This window comes from Agelaius phoeniceus, chromosome 3 (genome assembly GCF_051311805.1).
Source record: "Agelaius phoeniceus isolate bAgePho1 chromosome 3, bAgePho1.hap1, whole genome shotgun sequence".
Taxonomy (NCBI): Eukaryota; Metazoa; Chordata; class Aves; order Passeriformes; family Icteridae; genus Agelaius; species Agelaius phoeniceus.
In genome coordinates this window covers 53,936,115-53,947,394 of record NC_135267.1, presented here as the reverse complement: position 1 = coordinate 53,947,394, position 11,280 = coordinate 53,936,115, and positions in this window count along the sequence as shown.

Here is an 11,280-nt window from a genome sequence, read left to right as displayed (position 1 = left end):
TTGCACTTACTCTGCTTGCTGAAGAACTGACCCAGTATTTTCAACTTTAATTTCTCTCATTCATCATCAAAACTAGTTGAAGGCTTCACTTAAAGAATGCTGAAGTCTCCTGTGACTGAATAAATCATTTCTGTATAGGTTATTTTTTGTGGTTTCTCCAACTAGCTCAGCATTTTTCCTGGGAATAAATAAGAAAGAGAATTGAACCTCTGATCTTCTGATTGGATTAATAAATACTGGCTATATTAAAATACAATGTTCAGGCAAAAGATGATCTATATACTCACAGTGCACGTGCATACACACACATCATTTCCTCAGTTTTATTTTAGGGTCCTGCATGATTGGGATTTTTCTTGAGATGATGAATATCTACCACAGAGAATGTTCTATTATAATCATAACAATATGATACTACATTTGGGAAGGAACTAAAATTGTGGGACATTTGGAATCTTTGTTAGTTACATTTCAAGCCTGTTTGCTTTCATAAGGTGAACAAACCAAGAACAAGCAGCCTGAGAAGGAGATCTTGCTGGCAGGTAGTAGGACTGCTCTGGTCATATTGGTTGTTTACTAACTTGCTGCTGGTTTTCTAACATGATAAAATTTCTGAACAGCATAGGCAAAGATACAGCTCTGCATGGGTTCCTCAGTGGCTAATACAGAACTTTTTAATCAATTTTAATGCCCCTTCCCTTAATTACCAAAGCTAGCACAAAGAACACATAAAAAATGAACCTATGTGTGATGCCAGTTGGTTTAAAGCAGACAAAGGAAAGGCTGAAAGCACAAAGAATAAACCATACTTTTTCTTGAGCTGCACCTTGCTGTTTCATTCCATGATTCTTACATCAAATATTCCATGTTTGTCTTGAATGAAGACTCTGACCCCCTCCTTGATCCAGGGAGGCTGTATCCCCAGAGGCTGGAAAGAACAGATTGGCCCACCTTTGTGGCAGAGATCCACTGACATGGCATATAAGAGTGGAAGAAGTGATGAAAGAGAGAATTACTTTTCTTCTCAAAATGGCTTTTCAACCTTGCCACTGTTATCTATGGTATCACAATCCTGTCTTAATGCAGCTAGGTTTATAACACACCTACATACCACTCCAAGAATTTCTTTCCTTTCAAGAACTGCTATTCAGATGCCTATGTCCAGTTCTCAAGGTCAGATAGCTCTATCTGGTGAAAGACTTTCTGTGGCAAACAGTCCAACAGAAATAGCAGTGACTACATTTTATGGATCCCATTGGGACCACAGATCTGGGGGAAAAAAGAATCAACAAAACCCTTTTCTTACAGGGCTAAAATTTTGCTCAAATGGGCTGAGAGAGCATTTACAAGATTCTGTGCAACAGTGCCATCTGATGGGCTTACTCAAAAGGGTAAACAAGGTGATGAAGCATCTGCTGGCCTGGCAAGCTACCTTTGATCCTAAGAAAAATGAAGACCTGACAAAGGAATTCTTATTGCATAGCCTTTTCCCATAAGCCTATCTCAAAAGACTTTTAAAAATAAAATTTTGGGGTTTTTTTGATAAAATTTATAGGGTTAAAATAATTTCCATGGCAAGATATCTGATTTAGTACCATGGAACTTTTTTTGATCAAGGCACTACAGCATAGGAAGCATACAGGTCGAGTTGAATGCACTAATTACTGGATAATAGACTTCAAGTGAAATTTCAAAGCTGGAAGCAATGAAAGGGAGTTGAGGGTTCAGATGTCTCAGAAAAGCTGGTATATTACAGGGCCAGACTACACAGCTACATAGGATAACAGAAAGGAAAAAAGGGATATAATTGTTCAGCATTTACATGTTCATACCCCTTTCACAATGTCAATGTCTGTGGGCTTCATCTTTTCAGAGTACATTGCCCTGAAATAATTGTTAAAAATTTGTAAGACAAATAGATTTAGTTAACAAAGTTAAATAAACAGGGGTTTAGATTTTTTTTAATTCATTCTTCTCCAAGACCCCAGTCAAGTGATTTTGTTTTGGAGAATGAAATATGTTTATGACACATTAAAATAAATGTAGAAATGAGGCTTTTGAGTTTCAGACATGAATTCTAAGTGCTTGGGGTGACTACTAGACTGCCTTCTCCTAAGCCTCTTCTTCCTATAGTACATTACATTTTTTATTATTGTTAAAAATTTTGAAAAGATCACTCCTCTTAGATCAACTCTAAATGTAAAAGTGACCTTTTAATTGATTTGCATCTTCATTACTGTATTACAGCATAGAAAACAAACTCATTTCCTGGGCCTGAATTCCTGTGAATATGCATAAATGCACAGCAAAATTTATTTCACTTGCTGCAGTGAAATAGCAAGAGCTGTTCCTGGTCACAGAAATCAGTTCATGGCCCTGCAATGTAAACAGTTTTTATCAATGGGCCAGGAGAAAACCTTAAATCATTATTTATACAATCTCTAAATAACACAAATAGTGGTAATACATATAAATACTGAAAATATAGATATAAATATTGGAAAGAAAGGATTTTTGAAACAGACCTGGACCGTCCTGGTAAGTAGGGTTCAAATCCATGTTATTTTGTTGAGCATAGGTCAATTTAAATCTTGGGGAAAACATAGGATGTCTTTTCAGTCCTTTACTTCAAGGACTTTATCTTCAACAAGGAGACTACTAGAAATGTTTAGAGCTTATAATAGATAACTAGTTCAATATTAGCTGGCTTCTTTTGTGTTTGTTTTCAACTTTCTTCCTAACACTTTAACTTCTGCAAGCAAAAAATCATAACTTCTTTATTCTACCAATCAATTTGTCTCAGAATGCAAAAGTAATGCTGGGCCATTGTCATGCAAAAATAAGTTTTTCCAGAGATGAAATATAATATGAAAAAATTTGCTTTACCTTGTGATCTTCTTTGCAGATCTATCTTCTGTCTGGGGAACGTTCATGAAGGAATGCTCTGTTCCAACATCTGTCTCAGAGAGGGATTAGATGGATAAGATATGAAAGGCCAGGGTAGAAAAAAGGTTTGTGTTGCACCAGGAAGGGATTGTTTCATTTATGGCTGTTTGGAGTGAAAGAAGGAAATGGAGAATGATGGCAGAGGGAGTGGAATTGGTGAGATGTAGGCATCTCACACATCATTTCTGCTTTTGGAACACTGAAATTAAATACTCAAGCACTATGGCTGAGACATCTTTGTGGGTCTCCCTACAGCAGTCTTTGATATTAGCAGAAGAACAGCCAGTTCTATGCCAAAAGCTGATAATAACCTTATATGATAGGAAAGCTCACTTCATAGTGAGATACCTGGAGGTACCAGTGAGAGAATATTTAGATTCTATAATATACACATTGGCCCTTGTTAAATCCAGGAACTATTTTTCAGCATAGACATAATTGAAAGACCTGAGTATCCAGGAGTTTTTTGTATGTGTGTGTGTATTGTGTGTGTAATGTAATTTTGCAGCTGAAAAGGACCAATTCCAAATGTCCATAGAAAATGTGTTTAAGTAACACCAGCTCTTGCTGTGAGGGGAGCACAGTGCTGGAGCAGGGCACAGAGGTGTAAGGCATGATGCTGTTTTTAACTTCATGGTCTGAGAAAGTGTAGGAAGTAAATAGGCAGCCCCATTTTAACTGCTTTTGTAATTGATCCCTAAGTCCTATGGGAGCAACTCATTCAACAATGAGTGATTGATATTTAAATTGATGGTTGCCATGTAAAGTTCTGGCTGGTATCTCCTTTGTCAGAAAGTCTAGATGTAACCTATAACCACTGGCTATAGGCTGCAAAGCAAGATGGAAATGTGAACTCCAGCCAGTAACATTGTCAGAGCTGCTCTAAACCTGCTAAATCAATAAAACCAGAGGCGAGGGTTCATAAATCTCTGTCTGTGTATATAGCTGCTGTGATCCAGCTCCTTCTGTGAGCCTGCATGTGGCCTCCAAATAGAGTTCCTGGCAGTTCATCCTTTTGGTCTAGAGGTACATCCGTGATAAAGCAGATTTAATGGGGAAGATCTTGCATGGAACAACATAAACTGCATGTTTTCTTTCTTCCCTCTCACCAAAAAGCTAATATTCAGTTTCTGTCCTGTCCAAGTCAGATTAGCTTCCCATAACAGCACTCATCCATGACAGTCTCCAGTATTTTCCTTGATGACAAATTGAGCTCCGTGAACTAGAACACGTACTTTTGGAACTGGCTGCAATGGATGCTGGAAGAGCCTTCAGCATTTGCATTTGGAAAGGGGCAAAGCTGTGTATTTATATTTGAGCTTTCTGCCTGTGTGTCTGAGTGTATATGTGATCTAATGCCAAGCTAGAAAGTTCATATATGAATTGCAAAACTAATGTAATGTGCAGTGCATATGGAAAGGAACATTTTCATTTATGAAGCATGACACACAGTGATATCTGTAATCCCTTGGTTTTGTTAGCCAAGAGGAGAACAAATAGTACTATTTTTTATTTGTGAAAAATCAATATTTTTAGCAGTTTCTCAGTAGAGTTATTATATGTTACTTGTATTATATGTTATTGGTACGTAAATAACATTGATTTTTTAAAAAATCTACTGAGTTAGACTTGAAGAGAAGGCATTAGCATATTCTCTCCTTTTTTTGGTCATGTCTTTTTTTAGCTTTTCTTGTCATAAATGCAATGTTTTGCTGCATACTTAACATAAGCTCTAAAGTTTCATGGGAGCTTTCAAAACAGGAGGAATTCTTATGAAATAGAGGAAGGAATGAAATAAAAACTTAACAAGGTTTCAAATTCATCAAAAGCAAGAAGCGTGGCAAAGAGTCAGTAGAGTCGACAGATTCAGCTGTAAAAGAAGTTTTCCAGAAAGATAAGATTATTAAAGAAAAACTTAATGAAATCTTTACTTAGTAAGAGAGGTTTCCCCTCAGCTTTTCTTTACAGAGGGCTGAATCTAATGGGTTGTTTTAAATTGCAGTGTCAGAAGAGATTTTTGAGTAAAATTTATAATATGAGGAGTAGGAAATCAGAAGGACCAGATGGTGTTCACACGGGTTTTCTGAAAGAACACACATGCCAATGTGAAAATGTTATGTGTAATCTGTCACTTAAAATCAATCCCTTTCCCAAAGAAACAGAAAGCAACAAATGTGATACCATTTTTAAGCCATCAGGAGTGATTTGGGGAAGTATAGATCAATAAATCTCACTTCTATATAGAGGAAACTGTGGAAACTGTAATAAAAATCTAGACTTGGTAGCCACATGGAAAGATTTTATTTAGTAAGGAAGACTCAGAACTGCTTTTCTTGGTGAAAGTCAAGCTCAAATATTAAATATTTCTTTAAACGAGTGAGTATGCAAAGAGCTTTCCAGCAGTGTCTGCCCAGTTTTCCAGGCTCAAGCAATAGAGCTGAAGATGGAAGCTTCATTAAGCCACTGTATGAATCCATGCTGGGTGCTGCATGCAGGTAGGTCTAACACTTGAATATCAAAGAGTGCAGCAGTCTTAAAAAAACATCCAGAGACAGCAACTGTGTTGGCACAGCAAAGCTATGAAGAAAGGACAGCTATCTTCTGAGACTGAAACATCACTGAGAGTCAAGCAGATTCATTTTATTGGAAAAAAGAAATTTCAGATTACTGATGACAGAAAAAAGAGGAATCTTTAAAGTCTTATAAAAATGTCACGGCGTGGAACACACATGCAAACTTTAGAGACAAATAAATTGCCATCTGTTTCAGTCTTTTATTGTGTTTTCATTTAAAACAGAGTCATCAGAACAAAAAAGCCCCCCGGTTCTCTTGAGCTGTGAACAGGGAATAATTTTTCTTAGCATAGCAAAAGGGCTGCTGTTGAATGGAGCTTGAAGGTAGTTACTGTATACCTTTTGTGGAAAGAAAGGGCAACAACTCTCCTCCAAACCCAGAAGAAACTAAAGTCTGGAGTAAGGCTCTCACGTTTGGAAGAGTTAAAGCTCCAGTGAGAATGAGTGGTTTAACTTCTATTCTACACCACTTTTAGCACTAGTTTCTCACATTTCCCTCCCCATCCTTCAAGATTATCTTGTGCAAAATCTGGTTCTTGCAGGCACGAGGAACCGCATGTGAGGATTTGAGGTACATACTAAGCCAGGAAACAAGGAGTGGGAGTGGGTGGATCCTTGTTAGCACAAAGGAATTGATCCCATGTGTGAAAGAAAAATACTCATCTGAAGTGTAGGCAATATCTGATCAAACCCAAAATTCCTAGGCCTTTTCCCCAGTATTAAAAGACCATGACACTCACAGACATAGTTTCTAAAATGCTAAAAACCTGTGATTGATTTTCATGGAGCTCAAAATTACCAATAGCTGCCAGAGGAATGGAATAATAGCACCCTCATTACTAAAAGGAATTGGATTTGCAGCAACACCAGGTATGATTGCTCTTTCTTTCTTTCTGTCTTAATTTAATTTATGTACATGGGTAAGGATCTATCTGTATTGCCCAGGGGATTTGGGTTTTTTAAAAGTACTATAACAAATATTTTCAAGCAATACTGCAATCAGCAATTTTAGAACTGCAGCTTGTCCTCATCTTCCAGCATTTTATCTGCACTCTTTTGGAAATGGGTTTTTTTAATCTATCCTGAGGCTAGTGACTAAGACAATTAATTTTTAGAACAAACCTGTTTATGGCCAACATCTCAAAACTATACACGTGTCTGTGTTTAAGAAGAGCATCATACAGGCACATACACATACACATACAGGCATGCATATACCAGCAGTCATAATACCACAGGCCACATTACAAAAAGTATTTCTCCTTTTCCTATTTTTGTGCACCAGAGAACACCTCGTTAAAAATGCTCCATTTCCCCTGACATCTACAACAATTATGTGTGCAAGAGGGGTGTGTCCTGATATTTTGAAACAATTCACAGAAGGAGTTACTGCTAAGTGTTTTCTTAGCAAAAGGCAAGGCAAGTAGCCTCTCATCTTGATTAAAACCCTCTGACTTTTGGAATCTTCTGCTAAATTATATTTGCCATACAGGAAGGGTGTAGGAGGGAAGGAAAAGAATTGAAAAACTCCAGTCTTCTGTCAATTATCAAGTGTTTTAAATTTAGAGATCTTCCCATCAACTAGAAACTAAATCCATTTGGTTTTTGCCAGAGAAAATGGGTGAATATGCCATTTCTAAAGTGTGTAAAGACTTTGTGGTTCATTTCACAATAATATTTGTTGAACTTTTGTGGCACGCTTTCAGAGGAAGCAAGACAGGGCTGTGTTAGTCATGATTCGCTAAATAGTACATCCTAATCCTTCCTAGTTTTTGTTTATTCGTGCCTTGCTGGGGGATTTAGCTGTTAGCTCATGGAAAGAAAAGGAAAATCCCAGCAGATAGAGGAATGCAGCCTTCCATTCCACAGCTTGGAGACAGGTTTGGATATTTCTGTTAGGAAGATTTTCTTCAATTCTGACAGAAACCCAGATGCACAGGGAATGGGGGAAAGGAGCAGAAATAGGTTGTCTGTTTCTCAGGTGAGAAATGGGGACACCAAGCTCCACACACAAGATGACCTGGAAATCAGACATTCAACTTGGTGAGGCAATGAGGGGCAAGCTGCACCTTTCTCCTGAGAACTCTTCACACCTCTGCCCACTGCTGCTGCCAAACAATGCTGCAGTCAGGCAGACACCATCAAGCCTTTGTACATCAAGGCACCTCCAATCAATGTCATCATGAGGAGAAGAGTGCAAGCTGTGCTAGAAGTGTCCCCATGAGCTCTGCCTCCTGCCTCACAATGTCATTTCAAAAGTTGCTTTAATTCTCCATCCCTCCAGGCTGAGCTGACTGATAACAAAACTCCTCTTGTTTTTTTTCTTATCTGCTTTGAAAGAGACTCCATTCATTGTGAGAGGCCCTTTTGTCAGAGGAGGGTGTCTCCTCTTTGTTTTATTTCCTCTTGTCTCTTACTGGCCATAACCTTGATGGAGCTGGAGGCAGGAGCTGAGCCACTGCTATGGGTAGTAAAGCCCTGTCCCTCTGGTGGGGAGCAGGCCTGGAGGGTGGTGAACAAGGCAGTGAGTGTGTTGAAATCCTGCCTCTGCCTTTCCGGCCCAGGTGATCCTGCCAGTGACAGATCCAGTCTGAACTTCAGCTACCGCCAAGCAGGTCAAGGACAGAGGGAGTGGAAAACCAAAGCCTGTGGTGCATAATGAAGTCCTTATGTGCTGAAAATTCATATTTGATATGCCATAGATGGAGATGTTGACAGCCACAATCTGAGCTTTGCAGGAAAAGGTTTTGAAGAAAAAATACACTGTCTCTGCAAAACCTGGCAGAGAGCCAGCGTGGGCCTGCAGAGCACTGGGTCTGTTCGTTGATGGCTCCCCTTAAAGAAGTAAGGAAAAAATCATTTTATTTAATTGGTTTTTGCTCAGTTTCTCAGTTGCTGATTGTGTAGAACAAGAGCCACAGCATCCAAGAAGGTTGTATTTCTGTTCCTCAGCCTGTCCTGGACTTGGTGTGTGAAGTTATGCAAGTCTGCTCTGTTCTGGGCACTTTGGTTTCTTCATGTCAAGTTTTCTTCTTCTCAAGTCTTTGCAGCTCTTGGGAAACCAAGTATCAAATACTGTTATTAACTAAAGTCTTTTGATGGCATTTCTAATATCGGTCCATCAGTCCTCATGAAAAGTCACAGGTTTTGCAAATCTCTCCTTTACGGTACAAATGCATTTTCCTACACAAATTACTGTGAAAATGATGTAGTGACACTCCATAAAAAGCATGAATGTGTGTTCTGTGGCCAATGTGTGAGAAAGAAAAGACTCCATCTGTTTCTTCCTGAACTGCTTTGAAGCAACTGGGATAATAAGGACTCTAAAGCATGGTAAATTCATTAGATTAGACCTGTACTTAAAAACTTCTTAAAAAGGTTTTTAAGATCCATTAATATGGAGGCATGTATTCTTGATTGTAACACAGAGTTTTAACATTCCTTTTGAATTGCAGTAGGAACTTTTTGCTCAACTGCTCCAGTACATTGTCTGTCCAGTTCATATATCGTTCATCAGTAGTCATTGCTAAGGTTATCTCACTACATCATTTCTCTTCACTTATTCTTGTAATACTGGACTCAGATTTTCAGGACCTAATTTGTGACCTAGCATGATGGCATGATGTTCAGTAGCTATTCTGCTGCCCCAAACTGCAATACAAGAATTTTCACCCAGAACTGGAGTACCAGAAATGAATCCCTGAGATCCTGAAACCATGTTGAGCATTCATTCTATAAATAAATAAATAAATAAATTCTATAAATAAATAATGTATAAAGAGTGGTCCACCATATCCATATAATTTCATCCCTCTGGTTCACCATATTACCACAGGTTGACAATCACATTTCCCCCTCAGTGCTGAGTGATAGAGGAGACACCTGCATCTGGCAAGTGTAGATTTTAAATGACACAGGAATTCTCCTCAGTGTTTCTGTGGTGGGTTGGCCATGACCCGTATATCCAGCTACCACATCCACTGCTATCTTGGCTGTGTCAGCATGGAGATAGATAGATAGATAGATAGATAGATAGATAGATAGATAGATAGATAGATAGATAGATAGATAGATAGATTAAAATATGTAGCTACAGCTTCGTCTCTTGTGAGAGGAGCTGTACCTGTCTGAGCTAAAGGGATGAGCCCCTGGCTATATTCAGGTGTATATTCCAAATGCAGTTCTTCCCTGTTGCCTTTTTAAATTTCTCAAAACAGTGTACTGAAGTAGTAGTTAAAAATGGAGACCCCAAAGAATAGCCTCCCATCTGTGGGGGCACTTCCATTGTGCATGGTTCTGCCAATGATTCCTCTGATCCCCCCCTTCTGTCTAGGCTTTTTTTGTGGTTGGTTTTTTTTTTTTTTTTTTTTAATTAGAATGCCATGTCGCAATCGGGTTTTTTTCAAATTAAATGACATCCACCATGAAATACTTAATTTTGTACATAGGAATTAAGACAGGATGGAATTATATTTTTACTAAAGCTAGATCAAATTTTAGGTCATTTGAACCACTGTGACAGTTTTTACAATAAATTGAAATTTGTATTTGACACTGCCTTGATTTATTGTAGTTTTCAATCCTATATACTACTTTTAAGTTAGGAGATGGCAAATAAGCTGTGGAAAACATTTATTTTCAGCTCATTTTTGCAGTGTTATTGCATTTGAGTCACATGAACAGATTTTTATATTACTAACAATATGTTCTTAAAACATAGTGGATTAAATGCAGAATAAACACTAGGTACAGAACTCTCTAGATTATATGATAAAGTGAATTTAATGTAAAAAAAACTCTTCTCCTCTCAGCACTGCCACTTCATATTTTATTCTTCAAAACATTGTCTTGCACAAATTATGTCATGCAATCTTTGCCTTCACCATTTATGACAAAACCCATCATAATCTCCAAACCTATGATCCTGTCCATTAAGACCACGAGGCTGAAGTCTCTTGTAATTTCTGCTGTGAAGCCACTGATGGCCTGACAGGCAAAACCTATGACTCAGTTCTAATTCAATGAGATTTATTTCAACAGTTTTTCTCCCAATTTTCTCCTGTGTACAAAGCAAATTACAGGCACTTAAATAATAATATAGCATTTCAGGATGCAAGCAGCAGTTCTGGGGTATTCAACATTAACACGGTCATGCTTCATTCAATGTTGTAGAAAAATGTGCATAAAAACATTTGGGCAAGCATTCCCCATGGTTTGAGTCACGTTACACAACAAAACAAGACCTGGAATGTTTTTGGATAGCTACAGTTTACACAGATTCACATGCAAGTTTGGAAATGTCCGGAATGGATGATAGCCTGGCTTGCAGAGCTTAGGATGTTGCATTTATTTCTATTTCTCTCTATTCAAAATTCAGATGCTTTCAGCCATGTCTTTTCAAAATTATATCACAATGATACCTTGCACTGTTGCTGCCACTTTGTGTTCTTATGAAGAGTTATCAGTGGATTTAGTTATATAAGGACTATGTTGTCCTCCTGTAGATAATATGCGAACTTTCACAGGATCTCAGAGTGTGTCAGGTTGGAAGGGACCACAGTGGGTCATCTGTCCAGCTCAGTCAGGGTCATCCTAGAGCTCATAGCATAGGATTACATCCAGATGGTTCTTGCATGTCTCCTGTGAGGGAGACAGCACAGGCAACCTGTGGGCAACTTGTTCCAGTGCTCAATTACTGCTCAGTGAAGTTCTTCCTCACACTCAAGTGGAACTACATGTGCATGAGTTTCTGCTCATTGTC